The sequence below is a fragment of the Neomonachus schauinslandi genome, chromosome 1, assembly GCF_002201575.2.
Source record: "Neomonachus schauinslandi chromosome 1, ASM220157v2, whole genome shotgun sequence".
Lineage (NCBI taxonomy): Eukaryota > Metazoa > Chordata > Mammalia > Carnivora > Phocidae > Neomonachus > Neomonachus schauinslandi.
Window position 1 is genome coordinate 125581874 of NC_058403.1, and position 26604 is coordinate 125608477.

The 26604-nt window shown below is 38.4% G+C and overlaps 1 long non-coding RNA gene and 1 pseudogene across 1 annotated transcript in view; both read right to left on the reverse strand.

Annotated features, from left to right (window-relative positions):
* Positions 1-1342: 1342 nt before the first annotated feature.
* The window catches only part of LOC110570741, a 237521-nt gene continuing 212259 nt past the window's right edge, over positions 1343-26604 (reverse strand). Inside the window, exon 4 of the long non-coding RNA XR_002479744.1 lies at positions 1343-1378. This is a non-coding gene — a long non-coding RNA (uncharacterized LOC110570741). The remainder of the gene's footprint in view (positions 1379-26604) is intronic.
* On the reverse strand, positions 2983-3113 carry LOC110570740 (annotated as a pseudogene).

Genomic DNA, 26604 nt, shown 5'->3' on the forward strand with positions numbered 1-26604 from the left:
AGTTCAGATATACAACTTAATCATAATCCTAAACCTAAATCTAATGGGATGAAGGATTTTCATCCCATTTCTTTTTTCCTTTACTCAATAACAGTTCTCATAGAGAAGGAAAAGATGAGAGGCAAATCTAAGCTTTTTAACTTTAACCTAATTGGCCAACTCAAGCTTTAAGATACTAGTGAATAGATGACAGGTAGATCTGCTGTATTCAAAGCGGGAAACATAATATTGCTTTAGATTTTGTTTTGGGAGGGTCAAGTTTTATGAGGTCAGATCTGATTTTTGAAAATTTCTGGACATGAGCAAGGCTTAACCCATGCAAAAATAAATTGCTTTTCTAAGGCTTATTAAAAATACATTTTTAACTACTCAGAGAGTAGTCATAAACTATCAGAGACAGAATTAGAGTGTAATCTGTCCATAGCAACAGAGAAGAATCACTTTAATTCTTTATGATGGCGCCTCATGTCCTGCAAATTGTGGATTGGTTAAGAGTCTACATTCAATCCCTCAATAACTCCCACCAGCACCTCATTACTCATGAGACTGACATCTTAGGTCATAAAAAAGGTGCTGTTATATAACACAGGTGCTATGTAGCAGCCTCAGGTCATGAATATTAACAGACAGCCTCAAATGGGATGATATCAACGAAGACCTCCTGCCAACCTCTATCCAAGAAATAAACCAGAAGGCAGCACAATGTGTCCTTGTAGGCATTCTGAAATCAGGGGTGATGGATGTAGGCACCATATCCTTTGTAGGTCTGATGATTGCCATGATCCCTCCTACCAATTCATGACTACAATCATTTTCTTGGGCAAGAATGACCCATAATTTTCCTTTCTCCTATTATCTTTTTCTGGGGATTTTCACATTAAACATATAGTAATCTCTTAAAGTAAGTTGTGAAGCACTTAACTGGTTAGTTTATCCCACTGCTACTTACTAATATTCATACTTCTATCTTGTCCTATTTATCTAACTTTATGCCTATTTCCCCCTCTTTATTGTCTTCCTTTGGACTGTATTTTTTTTCTTATTCCAATAGTTTTTTTGCTCTACTTGTTTGGAGTTTATTTCTATTTTTTTTAGTGGTTTCCTTAAAATTCTTTCATGACTACTTGACAATGTATTTTCCATCTTCTCAAACACTATAAGAATTTAAGACTTTGATTCCGTTCAACCCCTTCCAATTTATGTGCTACTATTGTATAGTATATTTTAGTTTTTTCTTTAACCCTACAATTAGACATTATTTTGTTTAATATAGAAAATTACTAATTTCTTTGATGACCTTCCCTCTGAGAAGAATTTCCTTCTTCCTGAAGCACATTTTTCAGAAGTTCTTTAAATGAGGGTCCATCTGTGAAATGTTCTATTAAAAAAAAAACAAACAGAAAACATCTGAACATTATTTTGCTCTCATGCTTTAAAGATAGTTTTATTAGATCCATAATTCTAAGTTGACAGTACCAACTATAAGCATTTTATTTTTTTATTTTTTATTTTTTTTTAACTACCAGCATTTTAAAGGTATTATTTCACAGTCTCCTGGATACTATAGTGGTTGCAAAGTCAACTGTCAGTTTAAATGTTATTTCTTTCTTTTTTTTTTTTTTTTTTTTTAAATTTTATTTATTTATTTGAGAGAGTGAGAATCAGAGAGAGAGAGTACATGAGAGGGGGGAGGGTCAGGGGGAGAAGCAGGCTCCTCGCGGAGCAGGGAGCCCGATGCGGGACTCGATCCAGGGACTTCAGGATCATGACCTGAGCCGAAGGCAGTTGCTTAACCAACTGAGCCACCCAGGCGCCCCTAAATGTTATTTCTTTCTAAGTAACTTTTTCCACTGGCTGCTTTTAAGACATCTTTTTATCTGTAATTTCATTATTTATCCAGGCATGGAATTTTTTATTTTTTCTTAAGATTCACAGTATTGCCAGAATCTGAGCATTCATATCTTTCATACATCCTAGCAAATATTCTGCATTACATCTTCAAATATTTCTTCTGCCTTACTTTCTCTATCCTTTTCTTCTTGAACCCCATATATTAGGCCTTCTCTTACTGTCTTACATATCTCAATCACTCATATTTTTTACCTTCTATTTCTCCATAATATATTCCAGGTAATTTCTTTTTTTTTTCCTCAAAGATTTTATTTATTTATTTGAGGGAGAGAGGGAGAGACAGAGATAGCCAGAGAGCATAAGCAGGGAGGAGAGGAAGGAACAGGCTCTCTGCTGAGCAGGGAGCCCAACACGGGGCTCGATCCCAGGACCCTGGGATTGTGACCCTAGCCAAAGGCAGATGCTTAACCAATTGAGCCACCCAGGCACCCCTATTCCAGGTAATTTCTTAAAATCTGTGTTCCAGCACATTAAGTATTTTTTAAAGATATTTAATCTGCTATTTAATCCATCCACTGAGTTTCAAATTCTAAATCACACATTTTTTAGTTCTGTAAGATCTAGCTAGTTTTTTTCAAATCTAACTGGTTAATTTTAATAGTTTATTATCTCAAGATTCCTCTCCCCCATTTCTATCTTCTATTTGTTCAAATGTTTTTACCTATTGTAACAGACTGTCTTTCTAAGATGGCTACAACAATGTTTCTGGTTCCAAATTCCCTCTCAGAACCTTGACAGCAGCCCTTATCAAGAGGTGAAGTCTCTTTTCCCTTCTTCCAAACCTGGCTAGGCCTTTGTGATTGATTTTTTTTTTTTGCCACGAGGTGTGTTTTATTTTCATTAAACATACAAATAATTTGCTATAATATCCCAGGGCAAACCGGAGATTTTGGCAGTCCGATTGGGGGGGGGGGGTCCCCTCAGAGACCTGCAGGCCGGTGGCGTCGGCATGGAGTGCCCGGGTTCACAGTGCAGCTTGTCGCTCGTGTCCATCTTGCAGGTGGCTCTTCTTCCTCCACATCACGACTGGGGTGTCTCGAAGATGACGGGCGTGGGGAATCCTCTAGGTTCTTAGGAAATTTCACTCCACTTCTCCTGCTCAATGTCTCTTTGGTTGGCAGGGTGTTCTCCTGCGTCTCCGTTTCCTTCAACTTGGCCTTATGGAAGCTGGCGATTTCCCCCATGTCCAGCTTGTCTGCCATTTTCTTAAAGCGATTCGTGGAGTTCCGCTCCGAGCCCGGCGCCTGGTGCTCCCACTCACGTTGCTGCAGCAAGAGACCGACTGATTTCTTTTTTGAATAGAATCCTGTAGGAGTCATGCTGCATGATTCTGAGGCTAGGTTAGAAAAGGTGATAGAGCTTCTGCCTGTCTCCGCAGACGCACTGGGAACCAGCCACAATGCTGTGAGGGAGTCCAGGCCACATGGAGAGGCCACATTTGGATGTTCTGACTGATAACTCCAGCTAGGGCCTCAATCACAGCCAGCATGAACCACCAGAAATATGAGTGAACGAACCTTCAGAGTATTGCAGCAGCCAGCTGTTGAGTTGCTCCAGCCTTCCAGTCATCCAGCTGTGGACCCAGGCAACATGGAGCAAGGAAAACCATTCCCCAAATCCAGAGTTCCTGACCCACAGACTCCATGAGCATAACTACTGGTTGTTTTATGTCACTGAGTTCTGGGGTTATTAAACATCGATAGATAATGAGACTACTACCATAGTTCATATTCAGTACCTGATAATTCCAATATCTAAAGTTCTTGGCAATCTAAATCAATCTCTCTCCCTAGCCTCCCTCTTCTCTTTCCTTTCTCTCCTCTTTCTTTTGCTGACTCTCGCTATCAGTTTGTTTCCTTATGCATTTGGCAATCTCTTATTAAAATCTCATATCTGACTGAAGTTAATCTCTAGGTATCCTGAGCCCCCTTGGTTGAGGATGCTTTCCTACCAAGAGAATTTCCATTTAGCTGGCCCCCAGAGGTGCTTGTTACCCACACGAAATATTTTTATTTATATCTCCTCTTAGAGTTACTTATATTACATATATAATATGGATTCAAAATCCAAACTGCAAGAGCAGGGATATGGTTAGAAATTCTCAAGGGGGCTAGCGTTATTACTATTTTTTCCCACTAATACCCATAACAGTGACTGACAGCTTTGTTCACTAGCCGCTTTTGTTGCAGGTGGATTTTGTTTTCCCAGGCACATTCATTCAACCTACAAATATTTAATGAGTATCTTTTATATGTTCTTTAATAGGAATATGACTCATGTTCCTTCACATGACATGTTTAGGACCTTCAGGTGTGCTGAAGCCAGGTTTACAATTTAGTTTTTAAAATTACCTTTCCAATTAGCTACTTCCCTCACCTATTGGAAGTACCCAAAGCTCTATGAGATCAGGCCTATTTTTCTTTTACTTTTGTTAATGCTTAAAATGACTACAATAGTAGTCATTATATCTCCTGAATATCAGGAGATATTCAGAACACATTTTTTGTTTATTTAGCCTCTTCTCCCCAGTTTTATTGAGGTATAACTGACAAACACTGCACATATTTAAGGTATACATGGTGATATTTTACAATACAAATATAGTAAAATAATTACCACAATCAAGCTAATTAACCTATTCATAACCTCACATTTACCTTTTTTTTGTGGTGAGAACATTTAAGTTTTCTTCTTTTAGCAAATTTCAAGAATACAGAACACATTTTTGAAGATGATTATCAGCCAACCAAGGAAAGCTTGGTAAACAATGAAACCAGGTGAAACTAAATTAATCATCGGCAAAAGAAATCTTTCTACAGATTTAGAATTCAAAAAACCTATCAGAAGGGTGGTATGCATTTCAGTTTTCTGTACTGACTTGATCATACCTAAAGAATTTAATACAATTTTATAAGCAGTGACACCTAGGATGGAGTAACTGAAAAGATCATCTTGTGCTCTCACTTATATTTCTTCTTTGGTGAGCTTTTCTCAGCCTATCTGACTCCAATGCAGATTCAATGACACTCAGGACCTTTTTGTTTGTTTTAGGCCAAAAACATCCATCCATTCTTAATTCTACAATACTAAGAGTAGGAATAAACTTATAGACCATTTTTTATTTTAATGTTATTTTTACAGGTGGATAAGCTGAGACTCAGAAATGGATAAAATGATGGATAAAAGTCAGTTAAGCATCTGCCTTCGGCTCATGTCATGGTCTCAGAGTCCTGGGATTGAACTCAGCAGGGAGCCTACTTCTTCCTCTCTCTCTGCTGCTCCCCTTGCTTGTGCTCTCTCTCTGGCTCTCTCTCAAATAAATAAATAATAAATAAATAAATCTTAAAAAAGAAAAAAAGAAATGGATAAAATGAGGCTCAGATAGGTGAAATAACTGATAGGAAGTTAGCAGCAGAGCCAGCATTATAATCTAGCTTTTCTGACTCCCAGAAAAATGTTTTCTGCCACAGAACTACTCTTCTTGTTTTATGGGATATTTCTTGGGTAAAACAGCAACTCCTGCAATAGGTTGCTCTACATTCTATGGTTTTTTTTGAACACTGTACACAAGAATGAATGTCAAAGACCTCCTAGCCCAAGCCTCCCATTTTATAGATGAGTGATCAGAGGCTTAGAGAGGTTTCTTCATCTACTCATTTAGTTCTCAAAATGTCATAGCTTCTTCACCCTTCCATTTTCTGTTTCTTTACCTTTCATTATACACTCAACTCTCTTCTTTGATTTTACTTTCCACTTCCCCATAGGAACATGAAATGCAAGACTTCCTTACATACTGTATGAAGAAAATTCAAGAAAACTTGTATTAAAAAAATCTAAAAGGAAAGTTATCTGCTGGGTCCCAGTGTGAATTTATAATTACAGCATCATAAATTGTGTTTAAACATTGTTGTCCTAATGACTCCACTGCTAAAATTTTCATTCAGGTCCTCTGAATAGCCACATAACTTTAGGAGGACACTGTCAACAAAGTCTATAATGTGAATGGTGTCCCTACTATCTGCAGTTCACAACCTGAATAACCTTAAATGATAGTCCTGTTTTCATTCATCTCACATATCTAGACCTGTATAGCTCTTTTAATACTACCACAGCAAGAAGTTGAAATGAATCATGTTTTACTTTCCTGTCATCCTTTTTTTTTTTTTTTTAAAGATTTTATTTATTTATTCATGACAGAGAGAGAGAGAGAGAGAGGCAGAAGGAGAAGCAGGCTCCCAAGGAGCAGGGAGCCCGATGCGGGACTCGATCCCAGGACCCTGAGATCATGACCTGAGCCGAAGGCAGACGCTTAACCATCTGAGCCACCCAGGCGCCCTCCTGTCATCCTTTTAAATCTGTGAACAGCAATATTTAGCCCCATGAGTCTATCAAAACTTGAAATTAGTGTGGTTTTGGTCACTCATTTATTTCAAGGGCACTCACATCAACAGATGTGGTAATGATGACAGTGATAATAGAACTCCATAACAGAAAACTATCTGTGAAATAATGCTGTAGGAGTTTCAAAGCAACAGTGGTTAGAACTAGTTATTTCTAAGAACCATGCCTGTTGCCTTTATTTTATTCTATACTACAAGCTTTCAGAAGAATTGAATGCTTGAAAGCCTGTCTTGTTTTATTAGTTATCCTTCCACCTAGAGTTTTAAACTTAGAGCCAAGAACATAGAAATGACTAGTTGACTATTCAAGATTTATATTTCCCTCCCATAGTATAGATTTGTTGCTGAGAAGTGTCTGCATAGCCACAGACTATTCCCAGGCCCCTTGCATTCAGATGGGACCATATGACTAGATCTAGCTAATGAGATGGAAACAGACATTTATGTATATTACTTCTAAGCAAAAAAAAAAAAAAAAAGGTTAAGTATCCAATATTTTCTCCCCTTTCGGTGATGATCTTGTGGGGGGCAGCACTAAAGATTGTGGGATCTTAAGATAGAAGAATCCTGGATCCTGATCACATCATAATAAGTACTTAATGAATGCCCATGAAAATTTGCTTTGGAAAAGAATAATCTTCAGCTATCTTTCTCTGAGATTTTTAAGATTTTGTTTCTTAAGGGATCTTAACCAGGATCTAACACAATGACTTGCACATAGCAGACACTCAAATATTTGTTGAATGAATAAAATTAGTGCATATCTTTGTCTATTAATCTCATTCAGTGCCTGTTTGGGTTATAGAATGGTAGGCTATGGACTGACTGCAGTCCTAGGGAAGCTTACCAATCCACCAGACATGGTAGCAAGACTATATAAATCGAAGACTAGACTTCAAAAGAAGTAACACAAAGAAACAAAATCCATGGGATTCTTGTTTCAGTGATTTATGATATGATTTTAGGCAAGTGGCTCAATGCCAGAGAACTCTACTTTGAGAAATGAGAGAGTGAAGAGGAAGAAATACAGGAGACAAATAAAATTAGAGTTGAGAGAATTGAGGATTTTTAAAAGCCTACACTCCTACAGTTAGAGATCATAATAATGTTTTAAATCACTATATTTATTATTCAGTACAATTTCCATAATAGAATAAAATTCCCCAAAAGCACTGGATCTGAAAATCCCAACTATTTGACATTTGGTTTGTACATATCCTAGAAAATTCTGTTGATCAACTACTGAGGCTGTCTCTGCTAACTGCACATGTAGAACTTGTAATATCGAGAATATAACACAGAAGTCTATCATCTGGCATAGTCCTGTCCAGAACTCAGCCAGAGTACTACATTTCTAGATTATTGGGTGTTACTCTACAGATAACCCCAACACCATAATTTTTGAAGCTTAAAAATATATATTTACAAAAATCCTCAACAAAATATTAGCAAACTGAATTCAACAATACATTTAAAGGATCATACACCATGATCAAGTGAGATTTATTCGAGGGATGCAAGGATGGCTCAACATCCATAAATCTGCATGATATACCACATAAACAAAATGAAAGCTAAAAACCATATGATCTCAATAGTAGCAGAAAAAGCATTTGATAAAATTCAACATCCATTTATGATAACAACTTTCAACAAAGTGGGTATAGATGGAATGTACTCAACCTAATAAGGACCACATATAACAAGCTCACAGTTAACATTATACCCAATGGTGAAAAGCTGAAAGCTTTTCCTCTAAGATCAGGAACAAGACAAAGATGCCTACTCTCACAACTTATATTTAGTATAGTATTGGAAGTCCTAGCCAGACCAATTAGTCAGGAAAAAGAAATAAAAGGCATCCAATTACTTAAAAAAAAGTACAACTGTCACTGTTTGTAGATGACATGATTTTATGTGTAGAAAAGCCAAGAGACTCCACCAAAAAACTGTTAGAATAAATGAATTCAGTGAAGTTGCAGGATACGAAAATCAATATACAAAAATCTGCTGTGTTTCTATACACTAAGAATGAACTATCAAAAAAGAAAAATTAAGAAAATAATCACAATTATAACTGCATCAACAAGAATAAAATACCTAGGAATAAATTTAACCAAGGAGGTGAAGGACCTGTACACTGAAAACTATGCCATAGACTAAAGAAAATGAACAATACACAAATAAATGGAAAGATATTCCATGCCCAAGGATTAGAAGAATATTGTTAAAATGTCCATACTCCCCAAAGCAATCTACAGATTCAATGCAATCCCTATCAAAATTCCAATGACGAGTAACAGCCTTTTCCCAGGCCCCTGGGTCTTCATCTGCTCGCCAGAAACATATTATGTTTTTGGAGGAGCAAGATGGCAGAGGAGTAGGAGACCTAGTTTCGTCTGGTCCCAGGAATTCAGCTAGATAGGGATCAAACCATTCTGAACACCGACGAACTCAAAAGGAGATCAAAGAAAAGAATAGCAGCAACTCTCTGAACAGAAAAGCAACCACTTTCTGGAAGCAGGGACCCAACAAGCGGCAGATCTGTGGAGACTCCCCTTCCTCCCTTGGGAGGAGTGGCACGGGAGCGCACCACAGGGATCTGCTGGGTTTGGAGACTCCACACGGGGTTGTGTGCCAGAGACAGAAACGCTTGGTCACAGGCTAGGAGAGCACGGAGTGCGGCTGGAGACTGGGGAGATGGGAGTGACTGACTTTTCTCTGGGGGCTCACTGAGGAGTGGGGCCCTGAGTTCTCAGCTCCTCCAGGGCAGAGATTGGGAGGCTGCCATTTTCACTCTCGTCCTCCAAAGCTGTATGGAAAGCTTGCAGGGAACAAAAGCTCCCGAGAGCAAACCCAAGCAGATTACTTAGCCCAGCCCGGCAAGGGCGGGGCAATTCCGCCTCCGGCAAAGACATTTGGGAACCACGGCAACAGGCCCCTCCCCCAGAAGATCAGCGAGAACCGCCAGCCAAGACCAAGTTTACCGATCAATGAGAATGGCAGAACTCTAGCACTAGGGGGATACTGCACATAGAATCCATAGCTTTTTTCCCATGATTCTTTAGTCTTTCAAAGTTAATTTTTAAATTTTTTTTTCTTTTTCTTTTTGAATTTTTCTTTTCCCCTTTTTCAACCAACATGGTATCCATCCCTTTTTTTAAAAAAAATCTTATTTTTCATTTTTAGAGTCATATTCTATTCCTTCATAGTAGTTAACCTTATTTTTGGTATATATATTATACTATATATATACCAAAACTTATATATATATAAGTTGTTCTCTCTTTAAAATTTTGGGATACAGATTCTTCTAACAGACCAAAATATACCCTAAATCTCTAGTGTATGACTTGTCCTAGTCTCCTGCCTGATCACATTCTCCCCCTTTCTTTTTTTAAATCCTCTTCTTTCTTTTTTCAACCAACTTATCTTATCAATCCCTTTTATAAAAACCTTTATAATTTTCATCTTTACAGTCATATTCCATCCCTTCAGTGTATTTACCCTTATTTTTGTACATATATAAGCTTTTCTTTGTTTAAAATTTTGGGAGGCACTTTCTTCTAACAGACCAAACTACACCTAAAATCTAGTGTGTGGCACTGATCTATGCACCAGTCTGATCATATTTGATCATAGTCTGTTTTTTTTGTTTGTTTGTTTTTTTATCTTTTTCTTTTTTCTTTCTTTTCCCCCAGTTTCAGGTCTCTTCTGATTTGTTTAGTGTATATTTTTCTGGGGTCATTGTTACCCTGTTAGCATTTTGTTCTCTCAGTCATCTATTCTCCTCTGGACAAAATGACAAGATGGAAAAAATCACCTCAACAAAAAGAACAAGAGGCAGTACTGACTGCCAGGGACCTGATCAATATGCACATTAGTAAGACGTCGGAACTAGAGTTCAGAATGACGATTTTAAAGATACTAACTGCGCTTGAAAAGAGCATGGAAGATATTAGAGAAACCCTTTCTGGAGAAATAAAAGAACTAAAATCTAACCAAGTAGAAAACAAAAAGGCTATTAATGAGGTGCAATCAAAAATGGAGGCTCTAACTGCTAGGATAAATGAGGCAGAAGAGAGAATTAGCGATATAGAAGACCAAATGATGGAAAATAAAGAAGCTGAGGAAAAGAGAGATAAACAACTACTGGATCACGAGGGCAGAATTTGAGAGATAAGTGATAACATAAGACGAAACAATATTAGAATAATTGGGATCCCAGAAGAAGAAAGAGAGAGAGGGGCAGAAGGTATATTGGAGCAAATTATAGCAGAGAACTTCCCTAATTTGGGGAAGGAAACAGGCATCAAAATCCAGGAGGCACAGAGAACCCCCCTCAAAATCAGTAAAAATAGGTCAACACCCCGACATCTAATAGTAAAACTTATGAGTCTTAGAGACAAAGAGAAAGTCCTGAAAGTAGCTCGGGAGAAGAGATCTGTAACCTACAATGGTAGAAACATTAGATTGGCAACAGACCTATCCACAGAGACCAGGCAGGCCAGAAAGGACTGGCATGATATATTCAGAGCACTAAATGAGAAAAATATGCAGCCAAGAATACTCTATCCAGCTAGGCTGTCATTGAAAATAGAAGGAGAGAGAAAAAGCTTCCAGGACAAACAAAAACTAAAGGAATCTGCAAACATGAAACCAGCCCTACAAGAAATATTGAAAGGGTCCTCTAAGCAAAGAGAGAGCCTAAAAGTAACATAGACCGGAAAGGAACACAGACAATATACAGTAACAGTCACCTTATAGGCAATAAAATGGCACTAAATTCCTATCTTTCAATAGTTACCCCGAATGTAAATGGGCTAAATGCCCCAATCAAAAGATACAGGGTATCTGAGTGGATAAAAAAACAAGACCCAGCGATACGCTGTCTGCAAGAGACTCAGTTTAGACCCAAAGACACACCCAGATTGAAAGTGAGGGGGTGGAAAACCATTTACCATGCTAATGGACACCAAAAGAAAGCTGGGGTGGCAATCCTTATATCAGACAAATTAGATTTTAAACCAAAGACTATCATAAGAGATGAGGAAGGACACTATATCCTACTTATAGGGTCTATCCAACAAGAAGATCTAACAATTATAAATATCGATGCCCCTAACATGGGAGCAGCCAATTAGATAACCCAATTAATATCAAAAGCAAAGAAACACATCAACAACAATACAATAATAGTGGGGGACTTTAACATCCCCCTCACTGAAATGGACAGATCATCTAAACAAAAGATCAACAAGGAAATAAAGACTTTAAATGACACACTGGACCAAATGGACTTCACAGATATATTCAGAACATTCCATCCCAAAGCAACAGAATACACATTCTTCTCTAGTGCCCATGGACCATTCTCCAGAATAGATCACATCCTAGGTCACAAATCAGGTCTTAACCAGTACCAAAAGATTGGGATCATTCCCTGCATATTTTCAGGCCACAATGCTTTGAAACTAGAACTCAATCACAAGAAGAAAGTCGGAAAGAACTCAAATACATGGAGGGTAAAGAGCATCCTACTAAAGAATGAATGGGTCAACCAGGAAATTAAAGAAGAATGAAAAAAATTCACGGGAACAAATAAAAATGAAAACACAACTGTTCAGAATCTTTGGGATGCAGCAAAGGCAGTCCTAAGAGGAAAGTATGTAGCAATACAAGCCTTTCTCAAGAAACAAGAAAGGTCTCAAATACACAACCTAACCCTACACCTAAAGGAGCTGGAGAAAGAACAGCAAATAAAGCCTAAACCCAGCAGGAGAAGAGAAATAATAAAGATCAGAGCAGAAATCAATGAAACAGAACACTAGAACAGATCAACAAAACTAGGAGCTGGTTCTTTGAAAGAATTAACAAGATTGATAAACCTCTGGCCAGACTTATCAAAAAGAAAAGAGAAATGACCCAAATAAATAAAATCATGAATTAAAGAGGAGAGATCACAACCAACACCAAAGAAATACAAACAATTAAAAGAACATATTACGAGCAACTATATGCCAGCAAATTAGATAATCTGGAAGAAATGGATGCATTCCTAGAGATGTATCAACTATCAAAACTGAACCAGGAAGAAAAAGAAAACCTGAATAGACCTATAACCACTAAGGAAATTGAAGCAGTCATCAAAAATCTCCCAACAAACAAAAGCCCAGGGCCAGATGGCTTCCCAGGGGAATTCTACCAAACATTTCAAGAAGAATTAATACCTATTCTTCTGAAACTGTTCCAAAAAATAGAAATGGAAGGAAAACTTCCAAACTCGTTTTATGAGGCCACCATTACTTTGATCCCCAAACCAGACAAAGACCCCATCAAAAAGGAGAATTACAGACCAATATCCTTGATGAACATAGATGCAAATTCTCACCAAAATACTAGCCAATAGGATCCAACAGTACATTAAAAGGATTATTAATCATGACCAAGTGGGATTTATTCCTGGGCTGCAAGTTTGGTTCGACATCTGCAAATCAATGTGATACAAAACATTAGTAAAAGAAAGAACAAGAACCATATGATCCTCTCAATAGATGCAGAAAAAGCTTTTGACAAAGTACAGCATCCTTTCTTGATCAAAACTCTTCAGAGTATAGGGATAGAAGGTACATACCTCAATATCATAAAAGCCATCTATGAAAAACCCACAGCGAATATCATTCTCAATGGGGAAAACTGAGAACTTTCCCCCTAAGGTCAGGAACATGGCAGGGATGTCCACTATCACCACTGCTATTCAACATAGTACTAGAAGTCCTAGTCACAGCAATCAGACAACAAAAAGAAATCAAAGGCATCCGAATTGGCAAAGAAGAAGTCAAACTCCCACTCTTTGCATATGATATGATACTTGATGTGGAAAACCCAAAAGACTCCACCCCAAAACCGCTAGAACTCACACAGGAATTCAGTAAAGTGGCAGGATATAAAATCAATGCACAGAAAGCAGTGGCATTCCTATACACCAACAACAAGACAGAAGAAAGAGAAATTAAGGAGTCGATCCCATTTACAATTGCACCCAAAACCATAAGATACCTAGGAATAATTCTAACCGAACAGGGAAAGACTCTGTACTCAGAAAACTATAAAATACTCATGAAAGAAATTGAGGAAGACACAAAGAAATGGAAAAACATTCCATGCTCATGGATTGGAAGAACAAATATTGTGAAGATGTCAATGCTACCTAGAGCAATCTACACATTTAATGCAATACCTATCAAAATACCATCCACTTTATTCAAAGAAATGGAACAAATAATCCTAAAATTTGTATGGAACCAGAAAAGACCCCGAATAGCCAGAGGAATGTTGAAAAAGAAAAGCAAAGCTGGTGGCATCACAATTCCGGACTTCAAGCTCTATTACAAAGCTGTCATCGTCAAGACAGTATGGTACTAACACAAAAACAGACACATTGATCAATGGAACAGAATAGAGAGCCCAGAAATGGACCCTCAACTCTGTGGTCAACTAATCTTCGACAAAGCAGGAAACAATGTCCAATGGAAAAAAGACAGTCTCTTTAACAAATGGGGTTGGGAAAATAGGACAGCCAATGCAGAAGAATGAAACTGGACCATTTCCTTACACCACACACAAAAATAGACTCAAAATGGTTGAAAGACCTAAATGTGAGACAGGAGTCCATCAAAATCCTAGAGGAGAACACAGGCAGCAACCTCTTTGACCTCAGCCGCAGCAACTTCTTCCTAGAAACATCGCCAAAGGCAAGGGAAGCAAGGGCAAAAATGAACTATTGGGACTTCATCAAGATAAAAAGCTTTTGCAAAGCAAAGGAAACAGTCAACAAAACCAAAAGACAACTAAAAGAATGGGAGAAGATATTTGCAAATGACATATCAGATAAAGGGCTAGTATCCAAAATCTATAAAGAACTTATCAAATTCAACACCCAAAGAACAAACGATCCAATCAAGATATGGGCAGAAGACATGAACAGACATTTTTCCAAAGAAGACATCCAAATGGCCAACAGACACATGAAAAAGTGCTCAACATCGCTCGGCATCAGGGAAATCCAAATCAAAACCGCAATGAGATACCACCTCACACCATTCAGAATGGCTAAAATTAACAAGTCAGGAAATGACAGATGTTGGTGGGGATGTGGAGAAAGGGGAACCCTCCTCCACTGTTGGTGGGAATGCAAGCTGGTGCAGCCACTCTGGAAAACAGTATGGAGGTTCCTCAAAAAGTTGGAAATAGAGCTGCCCTATGACCCAGCAATTGCACTACTGGGTATTTACCCCAAAGACACAAATGTAGGGATCCGAAGGAGTACATGTACCCTGATGTTTATAGCAGCAATGTCCACAATAGCCACTCTTTTCTCTTGGAAAGAGCCAAGATGTCCATCGACAGATGAATGGATAAAGAAGATGTGGTATATATATATAGAATGGAATATTATGCAGCCATCAAAAGGAATGAGTCTTGCCATTTGCAACGATGTGGATGGAACTGGAGGGTGTTATACTGAGGGAAATAAGTCAATCAGAGAAAGACATGTATCGTATGATCTCACTGATATGATGAATTCTTAATCTCAGGAAACAAACTGAGGGTTGCTGGAGTGGTGGGGGGTGGGAGGGATGGGGTGGCTGGGTGATAGACATTGGGGAGGGTGTGTGCTATGGTGAGCGCTGTGAATTTTGTAAGACTGTTGCATCATAGACCTGTACCTCTGAAACAAATAATACATTATATGTTAAAAAAAAAAAAAAAAGAAGAAGAAGAAGATAGCAGGAAGGGAAAAATGAATAGGGGGAAATTGGAGGGGGAGATGAACCATGAGAGACTATGGACTCTGAGAAACAAACTGAGGGTTCTTGAGGGGAGGGTAGTGGGGGGATGGGTTAGCCTGGTGATGGGTATTAAAGACGGCACATACTGAATGGAGCACTGGGTGTTACACACAAACAATGAATCATGGAACACTACATCAAAAACTAATGATGTAGGGACGCCTGGGTGGCTCAGTCGGTTAAGCGGCTGCCTTCGGCCCAGGTCACGATCCCAGGGTCCTGGGATCGAGTCCCATATCGGGCTCCTTGCTCAGCAGGGAACCTGCTTCTCCCTCTCTCTCCCTCTGCTTGTGCTCTGTCAAATAAATAAAATCTTTAAAAAAAACAAAAAAACAAAACAAAAAAAAACTAATGATGTAATGTATGGTGATTAACATAATAAAATAAAAAAATTAAAAAAATAAAATATTATATTAAGAAAAATTCCAATGACATTTTTTATAGAAAACCTAAATTTTGTATAGAACCACAAAATACCTCAAATAATCTTGAGAAAGAACAAAACTGGAGGCATCATGCTCCCTGATTTCAAACTATGTCACAAACCTATCATCATCAAAATCGTATGGTATTGGCATAAAAACAGACATATAGATTAACGGAACAGAATAGGAAGCCCAGAAGTAAACCCACACCCATATGGTCATTTAATTTATGACCAAGGAACCAAGAACATACAGTGGGGAAAGGACACTCTCTTCAATAAATGGTGTTGGGAAAATGAAGCAGCCACATACAAAAGAATGAAATTAGACTACTATCTTACACCATACACAAAAATTAACTCAAAATGGATTAAGGACTTGCATGTAAGACCTAAAACCATAAAACTCATAGAAGGAAACATAGGTGGTAAGCTCCTTGATGTTGATCTTGGCAGTGTTATTTTGGATCTGACTCTAAAAGCAACGGCAACACAGCAAAAATAAACAAGTGGAACACCACCAAACCAAAAAGCTTCTGCACAGCAAAGGAAATCATCAACAAAATGAAGACAACATATGGAATAGAGAAAAAAACCCCTGCAAACCATGTATAAGGGGTTAATATCCAAAATATATAAAGAGCTCACAAAAGAGCAAAAACCAATCTGATTGGGGTGCCTGGGTGGTTCAGTCAGTTAAGTGTCTGCCTTCAGCTTAGGTCATGATCCCAGGGTTCTGGGATCAAGTCCTGCATCAGGCTCCCTGCTCAGCAGGGAGTCTGCTTCTCCCTCTCCCTCTGCCCCTCCCCTCTGCTCATGTTCTCTCTCACTCTCTTTCTCTCAAAATAAATAAAATCTTTTAAAAAATCTGATTAAAAAATAGGCAGATCTGAATAGACATTTTTCCAAAGAACACATAAAGAGGTCAACAAGCACATGAAAAATGTTCAACATCACTAATCACTGGGAAAATGCAAATCAAAACAACAATGAGAGATAACCTCACACCTGTTAGAATGGCTATTACCAAAAAGACAAGAAATAACAAATGTTGGCAAGGATATGCAGAACAGGGAACCCTGTATATTGCCAGTGGCAATGTCAATTGGTGCAGTTACTATGGAAGACAGTAGGGGGCTTTTCAAAAAATTAAAAATAGAACTACCATATGATCCAGCAATTCCACTTCTAGGTGTTTACCTAAAGAAATGAAAACAATAATTTGAAAAGATATATGCTGACCCATCTTCATGGTAGCATTATTTATAATAGCCAAGATATGGAAATGACCTAAGTGTCCATCAATGAATAAATGGATTAAGAAGATACACCACACACACACACACACACACAAACACACACACACACACACAGAGGAATACTATACAGCCATAAAAATGAATGGAATCTTGCCATTTGCCACGAATAGACCTTGAGGGCATTATGCTAGGTGAAATATGTCAAACAGAGAAAGATAAATACTCTATGATATCTCTTACATGTGGAATCTAAAAAAACAAAAGAAACAAAACCAAACAAAAACCAAGCCCATTGATAGAACAGACTGATGGTTGCCAGAGAGGAGCAGGGGTGGAGGGTAAGCAAAATGGGTGAAGGGGATGAAAAGGTACAAACTTCTAAAGTATAAAGTAAGTCATGGAGATGTAATGTACAGCATGGTGACTATGTTACTAATACTGTATTGCATATTTAAAAGTTGCTAAGAGATAAGTCTTAGAAGTCCTCATCACAAGAAAAAAAATTTTGCAAGTATGTATGGTAACTAGATTATTGTGATACTTTTACAATGTATACAAATATTGACTCATTATGTTGTACAACTAAAACTAACATAATGTTATATATTAATTACAAAAAAAAAAAAAAGACAAAAAGGGAAAACGACAGGGACAAGACAAAAAAACAAAGACAAGCCGGCAAAGCAGCTAGAACTGGAGCCAGAAAGACTTTCCTGAGGAATGGACAAGGACAGTCAGTCAGATTAAGAGATACCATGGGATCAGTAGTGGTGATGTGGGTCAGCAAGAAGTTATGGCAATCACTGCAACACCAAACAGTACCAACAGCACCAACCAACAAACTGCTGCCAAGGGCTCTTCCTCATTTAGGAGAGCGCATCTGGAGGACTTCCCTTTTGAACTATGATTAACTCCTAAGTTTCTAATACATAAGAGACAGGAAGCTCAAGGAGTATGATGCTAGACTTGATTCAATTAAGCATATGGAAGAATAAAATAACTAACTTACACTCAAAAGTATTATGGAAGAATACGTACCTATAATACATAAGGAGAAAGATGATGTCTTTTCCTGCCACTTTCTAGCTGTGTGACCTTAAGTATTATAACCTTTCTGAGTTTCAGTCCTCTCTTTTGCAAAACTGGGTTATCCAGATAGTTATGGGGATTAAATAAAACGGTGAATGTGAAAAAATACATGTAACTCTTACCTGACATCATACACAAAAATCAACTCAAAATGGATTAAAGCCTTAAACATAAGACCTGAAACCATAAAAATTCTAGAAGGAAACACAGGGAAAAACTCACTGACATCTATCTTAGCAATGATTTTTTTTTTTAATTTGACACCAAAACTAAAGGCAACAAAAGCAAAAATAAACAAATGGGACTACATCACGTTTAAAAGCTTCTGCACAGTAAAGGAAACCATCAACAAAATGAAAAGGCAACCTACAGAATGGGAAAAAATGTTTGTGAACCATATATCTGATAAGGGGTTAATATCCAAGATATATAAATAACTCCAACTACTCAAAAGGAAAAAAATACAATTAAAAATGAAAGAGGAATTGAAAGACATTTTTATTTTTTTAAAAATATTTTATTTATTTATTTGACACAGAGAGCAAGAGAGAACACAAGTAGGCAGAGCAGCAGACAGAGAGAGGGAGAAGCAGACTCCCCGCCGAGCAGGGAGCCTGATGCGGGGCTCGATCCCAGGATCATGACCTGAGCCGAAGGCAGACGCTTAACGACTGAGCCACCCAGGTGCCCCTGAATAGACATTTTTCTAAAGAAAATATACAATGGACAATAGGTAAATGAGAAGGTCCTCAAGATTACTATCCTTAGAGAACTGCAAATCAAAACTGTAATGAGATATTACCACATGCCTGTTAGAATGGCTAACATCAAAAAGATGAGATAACAAGTGTTGGCAAGGATGTAGAGAAAAGGGAACCTTGGTGCACTGCTGGGGGGACGGCAAATTAGTACAGCCACTGGACAACAATATAGAGGCTCCCCAAAAAGTTTAAAATAGAACTACCATACGATTCAGCAATCCCACTCCTATGTATCTACCAAAGGAAACAAAATTACTCTGTCAAAGAGAGCTCTGTATCTTCATGTTCATAGGAGCATTATTTACAATAGCCAAGACATGGAAACAACCTAAGTGTCCACTGATAGATGAATGGATAAAGAAAATGTAGTGTGTGTGTGTGTGTGTGTGTGTGTGTGTGTGTGTGTGTAATGGAATACTATTCAACCATAAAAAAAGGAAATCTTGCCATTTGCAAAAACATGGATGAAATAGGGCATTATGCTAAGTGAAATAAGTGATACAGAAAAAGAAAAATACTGTATGATCTCACTTGTATGTGGAATCTAAAAAAAACCCAAAATAACTAAACTCATAGTAAAAGAGATCAGATTTATGGTTACCAGAGGTAGGGGTGGGGGAATTGGATATATGTGGTGAAAGGTACAAACTTCCAGTTATAAGAGAAATAAGTAGGGGGGATGTAATGCACATGATGACTATAATTATCCCTTCTGTATAATATATTTGAAAGTCACTAAGACAATAAACCCTAAAAGTTCTCATCACAAGGAAAAAAACTTTTTTCTTTTGTATCTATATGAGATGATGGAGGTTAAATAAACTTATTATGGTAATTATTTTGCAATATATGAAAGTCATTATATTGTACACCTTAAACTTACACAGAGTTATATGTCAATTATATCTCAATAAACTAAAAGTTAAAAAATAGGCAGAGGAACTGATAGACATTTTTCCAAAGATGACATACAGATAGCCAATAGGTACATGAAAAGATGGTCAATATCACTAATCATCAGGGAAATACAAATCAAAATCATAATGAAATAACATCTCACACCCGTTAGATTGGCTATCATCAAAAAGACAAGAGATAACAAGTGTTGGCAAGGATGCAGAAGAAAGGGAACCCTTGTGCACTGATGGTAAGAATGTACATTGATATAACCATGATGAAAAACAGTATGGAGATTCCTCGAAAAATTAAAAATAGTATTATCATGTGATTGATGCAGCAACCCCACTTTTGGGTATATATCCAAAGAAAATGAAAATAGGATCTCAAAGAGATATCTGCGCTCACATGGTCACTGCAGCATTATTCACAATAGCCACATTATGGAAACAACCTGTCAATGGATAAATGGATAAAGAAGGTGTGGTATTATTCCTTGGATTATTATTCAGTCACAAGAAAGGACATCCTATTCTTTGTAACAACATGGTATTTTGCTAAGTGAAATAGGTCAGACAAAGAATGATAAATACTGTATGATCTCACGTACTTGTAGAATCTAAAAAAGCTGAACTCATAGAAACAGATTAGAATGATGGTTACCAGGGTCAGAGGGTGGGGTGGGGGAAATGAGGAGATGTTGGTCCGAGACTACAAACTATAAAAGTGTGAAATCAATACACTGTACACCTTAAACTCATACAATGGTATATGCCAATTATATCTCAATAAAGCTGGAAAAAATACATGTAACTACTATATTTTTCATAAATAAAATGTTTTTTTACTATACACATGATAGTCACTTAAATTACCATATTCAGACAATTTTAAATCTCTTTATTCCTTAATGTGAAGAAAATTTATTCACTTACAAAATTTAAATTAAAATGATGGTGCTTCCTATAGTTGGGTTCCTAATCAAATGAACAGACCTCTCAAATGTCATCAGTTATGGGATAAAGATGATCAGGGTTATCCTAGTGGCATCTAAGTAACCATGGCAACAGCTAAGACCCAATAGTTGATGTCATTATTGTAGGAGTCCCTGATGAACTTGAAAACTCATCACTAAGGTCTGGCTGCACCCTTAACCCTGCCTTTTTTAATATAAATAATTCAGTATTAATGGATAGATCCATTGTACCATAGTGTTTTGACTTTTAGATTCAGAAAATTTAACAAACTTTGTTATTCAACCAGTGGCCTACTGGCCACTTGATTCAATTTAAGCTTTTCATCTTCTTCCTCTTCCATTTCTTTTTTAAAGATTTTATTTATTTATTTGACAGAGAGAGAGAGAGCAGGAGAGCACTAGCAGTGGAAGGGGCAGAGGGAGAGGGAGAAGAAGGCCCCCTGCCGAGCAGGGAGCCCAATGTGGGGCTCGATCCCAGGACCCTGGGATCATGACCTGAGCCGAAGGCAGTCGCTTAAACAACTGAGCCACCCAGGTGCCCCTTCCTCTTCCATTTCTTAAGACACCTTTGGTTTCTGATGCACTCACTGCCCCAAACCTCCTGTTAAAATTCACCCAAAATGTCCACTTGTGCAGTTAGCACATGGCCTCAGTGATTGAACAACACAATTTTACGAGATATATCAAATCATCATTTGCCAAACCACTGGAATTTTAAGACTACCACATGCTGGGCTTGTGGGGACTTTTATTCTATTATGGAAATTGTACTGAATAGGATATATAACAACTTAAAACTGTCCACATCATTATGATCTCTAATTATAGAATTAGGGGTCACTTAAAAAAATCCTTCTTCTTCTCAGCCCTAATTTTCTCTTTCTCATTTTCCTCCTCTTTCTATGACCTTCTACTACCCTGATCTCATTTCATTTCTTCATAATAATTCTAGACACACTTATGATCCCTTTTCTAATTCCTTGTATTCCTTTATCTGTATTCTTAATTCTTTGTTACTCTGGGACCCTAAGCTTACGCAAAATATTTTTGTCTCTTCCATGTTGGACTCCCCCACTGGATCATATCCTTCTGAGGAAACAAAGAGCAAAACAGATTTCTTCACCAGTCCCATGACCATATTTTGCATTTTTTCCCCTCTTGAAATACTGTAAATACTGAAGGAAAATGAGCTGTGTTGGATGAGCTTGGCAGTAAGGCAATGATAGCCCCTTGGCAATGAACCTGTGATGATGTGAAAGAAGAACCAACACCGGGCTGGAGAATAGGAGCTGGAGACAAATACTCAGCTATAGACAATGCTGCTGTTGAGAACCTGGGAAGTCCAATAGGCTGTGTAGTATCTGCCTTAGTCTGGATAGGTGAAGAGAGCTCAGTTGTGGGGTTGAACCAATACCCCAAATTTAAGGCCAAGTCAGCTTCCCTGTCACAGCTCTGGGTGATCAGTCTGTTGAGGCAAGGCCCACAGTGCTTAGGATTTATGGAAAAGAGAATTCAGTTCCCTAATGGAAAACGCTGATAGGAGCTTAGTGGGCAATCCTACTATATATATAGTAGGGGTGTGTGTGTGTATGGTATATATATGGAGGCAGGGTTCTAGTGTCCAAGGAAACTGGAGTGCCAGATAGAGAAACAAAGGCAGAAGTCCAAGGTTGGGCAAGGAAGGAGACAACAGGTGAGGCCCTCAGAAACAGCAGCAGGGCATGTGGGGGAGGAACGCTGTGGTAAGGACCCAGGAAGTGACAGTAAAAATTTCAGTTCATATCCTTCATGCTCAGAGTATTCCCTAGTTTTTTTTTTTTTTTTTCCTACAACTTCCTCAAAGCTTTTCTATAATTAACCATAGCATGAGTGAAACAGTTTAAGAGTTGCCATCCCCTGCCCTTTTGCTGCTCTGATGTAGCCCAATAGTTTGCCATCTCTATTTACTTCCTGAGCTCCTTGTCACTCTTTGATGAACAATGGGGCTGTCCCATTACTGTCTCTTCCTCCTGTCACATCAGCTGTTGAACAAGACATAAGTGCCATGACTAGAACATCAGACTCAACACAAATTGTTAATGTTTCATTTGGCACCGTGAAGGAGATGTCACAGTTATCCATGCTTCCTATCTGGTCTTTTCCACCTCTATCTACTCTCACATATCCAGATGGTACCCAGAATAAACAACTGGATGAGGAGGAGGACTGGCAGCACCCTGAAACATCTCTATCATTTGAGAGCCCCATCAGCAACCATGTGATGGTAGCAGCTTTCAATCAGTAGCACGGGTCGATGCAACATCCTCTGAGGGGTAGATGATGGCAAATTTAATTCAAGAAACAAGTGGGATGTATACTGGGAGCCAGATTTCATTTCCCATCCTTTTTCACAGTTGCTATGATAATCTAAGACTTCTAAAAATAAAGCCATAAGGATGGCACAACCAGAGCTTGCTAACTAAGAAATAATGAGGCTAAATGAACTACAGATTCATCAGCTTATAAAAGGAATGGCCCAGTGCCTCAATGGGTTGCAACATTTCTTTCCCCAATATTACCCAGCCAATATCTGACTTGGGAGCCAATACTTTTATCCTGCTACAGTTTATTTCTTTAAGCAGACCCAGAAATGGGTGTTGGTGGACAAAAAAACAAAAACAAAAACACCCAACCACCAAAGCTGCTAAAACAAAATGAGGCATACTGCAAGGGAAAGGCTGGAGTTCACTGACTGAAGTTGAAAAACTCCAAGAAGAAACACACACTCAGATGGAAAAACTACCCTCACTGGGTCTCACAGTTTTCCCATTGCAAGGACTGTGACTTAGGTAAAATGGGAGGCTGTGGCATTCTGGAAAAGATATGAACTTGGAGTAAGTACATTTGGGTCCAAGTTCCTTGTAGGATCTTGAACACAACACTTGGCTTCCTTGGGTTTCCATTTCCTTCATGGCAACACGGCGACACAAATGCCTATCAATAGGGTTGCCAGGATGATGAAAGGCATTTGGGATAGGAAAACACTTTATGAAGTATAAAAGGCTTGTTTTCATCACCTCCTTTGAATATAGTGCTGGTTATGGGGACTAATCATTGTCTCTCTCCATGTCTGGAACCAATTAAAACATATATAGAGGAGTCAGAAGTTAGATCAAAAGTCATCTTTATTACTAGTCAAGCTGGATTTATTACTAGTTAAGCTGGCTTCTTACTATATCTTATAACACACTATCTTCTTTACATCTTCTGTACTGTCTTGGTCATACTATAAGCTTCTGAGATTATGCCTCATATCTCTATATCCCCAGAATTTTCCACAGAGCCATACATGTAGCAGACACTCTGATAAAGGATCACATTAATCATGTTTGTACTACAGTTTCTGGGTGAAGCCTCTCTCTCTACTAGCCTGGGAGTTCTTGGAGGGAAGGGTTCATGTCCTTTCATTTCCTGTGCCTAGCATGATTCCTGGCATATAGTAGGTTCTTTATAAAAATGACTTGAAAGAAAATGAAAAACAGAAGGGTACCAAATGTTCTAGTGCCACCCAGGGGTTGTACATAAGGAATTAAAGTAGGAAAGTATCCTAAGGATTCTTTTCATATAGCTTGTTCATTTGGGAAGATCTCTACCAGCAAACTGTGATTTGAGGATTTGAGATCGTTTTCCCCGTGACAAACTTTAGCTTTTGTCTACTCATCAGGCACCCTGGCTATCTGGGAATCTGCACCCTGGATATTTCAATTAGAGTTACTCTGCTAATGTTCTTAGCAGAGAAAAACTGTCACTTGGTAATTAACTTAGAGCCATGACCAAAGACTGTGACATCTGATGTTTCAGTGTATAACACTGACCCTTGTTCTTCTCCCAAGAGATCCACACACCATGAAGTAGTTTCCTTTCGGGTTGCTGCTGGAATCAGTTCACAGCACAATATCCAGGCCTCCTAGACAAATATAGGAAGACTGTGAGAAATAACATCTCTACCTCCTGCATCATTAAACTTCCTTGTAACTAAGGGAGATGCAGTGCTGCCAGGCTAGGATTGAAGCAGAGGTCAGAGTGTGATGGCATACAGAAGGAGTAGGGAATCTCAAAACACTATTCTTTTTTTTTTTTTTTTTAAGATTTTATTTTATTTATTTGACAGAGAGAGAGAGAGACAGCTAGAGAGGGAACACAAGCAGGGGGAGTGGGAGAGGGAGAAGCAGGCTCCTGGCCGAGCAGGGAGCCCGATGCGGGGCTCGATCCCAGGACCCTGGGATCATGACCTGAGCCGAAGGCAGACGCTTAACAACTGAGCCACCCAGGCGCCCCTCAAAACACTATTCTAAGGAGTGATGATCCTTATTTCAGGGCCTTGCAGAGAATGAGGAAAAAAAAAAAAAGCCTTCCTGTACAGATAAACTTTGGATGCCTCCAGGGGCATAGGTGCAACTTGCAGCTCACTTAATAGCAGCTACCTGGGTGGGGCTGCTCTGGAGTCACACCCTCTGCTCTGTGTGATTCTCTTTGAGCTTTGAGAGAGGTACACATATGTGCACTCTGCTGTGTTCAACCCTGGACTACATGGTCTCTGTGGACACTGGGAGAATCCCCTGATTTTGCCCTTCTAGAACAAATCAGAATAAAACAACTTTAATTTCAAAGTCTTAAAAGGATTCAGCAAGTCCTATTTCTTAACATGATGGTCAAGAAATTGGTGGTCTAGAAGCAATCCTTTATCCTGGCACAAGGCCCTGATGTTCTGCCTCAGTGGGCCTCACATGCCAGGTTCTGTACCACAGGGCTGATGCAGGGCAGGAAGGGCTAAACAACTTCAAAACTAGTCGCCTGGTACAGCAAATATAAACCTCTGCAGCCACTAGCATCTGTGGCATTGAGCAGTTGACATGTTGTTAGTGTAACTGAGGAACTGAATTTTAAAATTTAATTTTAACTAATTTAAATGTAAAAACTGACAAATAATTCAGTTATTAGAAAAATTTTAAGTATTGAATCTAATTTTTTAACTGTAAATTTTGTGAAATAAAAATGCAAATCAAGTACTTCTGACAAAATGCAGTGTCCAAATTGAGATGTGCTGTAAGTGCAAATTATACACAGGAAAAAAAGACCTTTGAAAAAAAGACCTGGTATGAAAAAAAAAAAGAAAGCAAATACTTCATTAATAATTTTTTATACTGACTACATGTTGAAATGAAAACGTTTTGGATATATTGGGTTAAATAAAGTGTATTATTAAAATTAATTTCACCAACTTCGTTTTACTTTTGGAAAAATCTACTAGAAAATCTAAAATTGTGGCTTGTGTTCTAGGTCTAGGGAACAGTGCTGATCTAGACCACAATTTCAATCCTCTCTACATGGAGTCTCACTTGACAATATAAACCACCCATGAAACCTACCCATTGTTCCTCTGTCCAGTCCATTCTATTTTAATGGCATGTTTGCTGGGGGTCTTCCATGTGATCGGCACTGTTCTATGCTGGGAATACAGCATGTTGGCTCTTAGCGGATATTCCAAATAGAGATGTAAACAATAACAAATAAAGTGCAAAAAGCCCCATCAGCCAACTCCATTGCTATGCAGAACTTAAACTAGGATAATGTAACGGAGAGAGACAGGTTATGAGGAAGCTGCTGCTGGGAGGAAGTCTGAACAGCAAGGAGCCAGGCATGACAGGGGAGGGGAATGGCCCATTAAAGGCCCCAAGCAAGGAATAAGTTGGAATACTCGAGGAAGGAAAACAAAATTAGTGGGACTGGAGTACGGGGGTGGAAGGTGGTAAGAAAGGAGATCCTAGAATGAGCACTGCACCAGGAGTCTGTGAAGCCATGTTAAAGCCTCTGCCCTCACATCAACTAGGTTTAGATCTTGGACAAGTTATCCTCTTAAGATAGCACTAGTTTCCTCATCTGTTAAATGGAGTGGCAATTACTAAAGGAACTTGCTTTCAATTCTGAAAACATATGATTTTATGATTTTTCCATATATCCTATTTTTTAAAAAAGATTTATTTATTCGAGAGAGA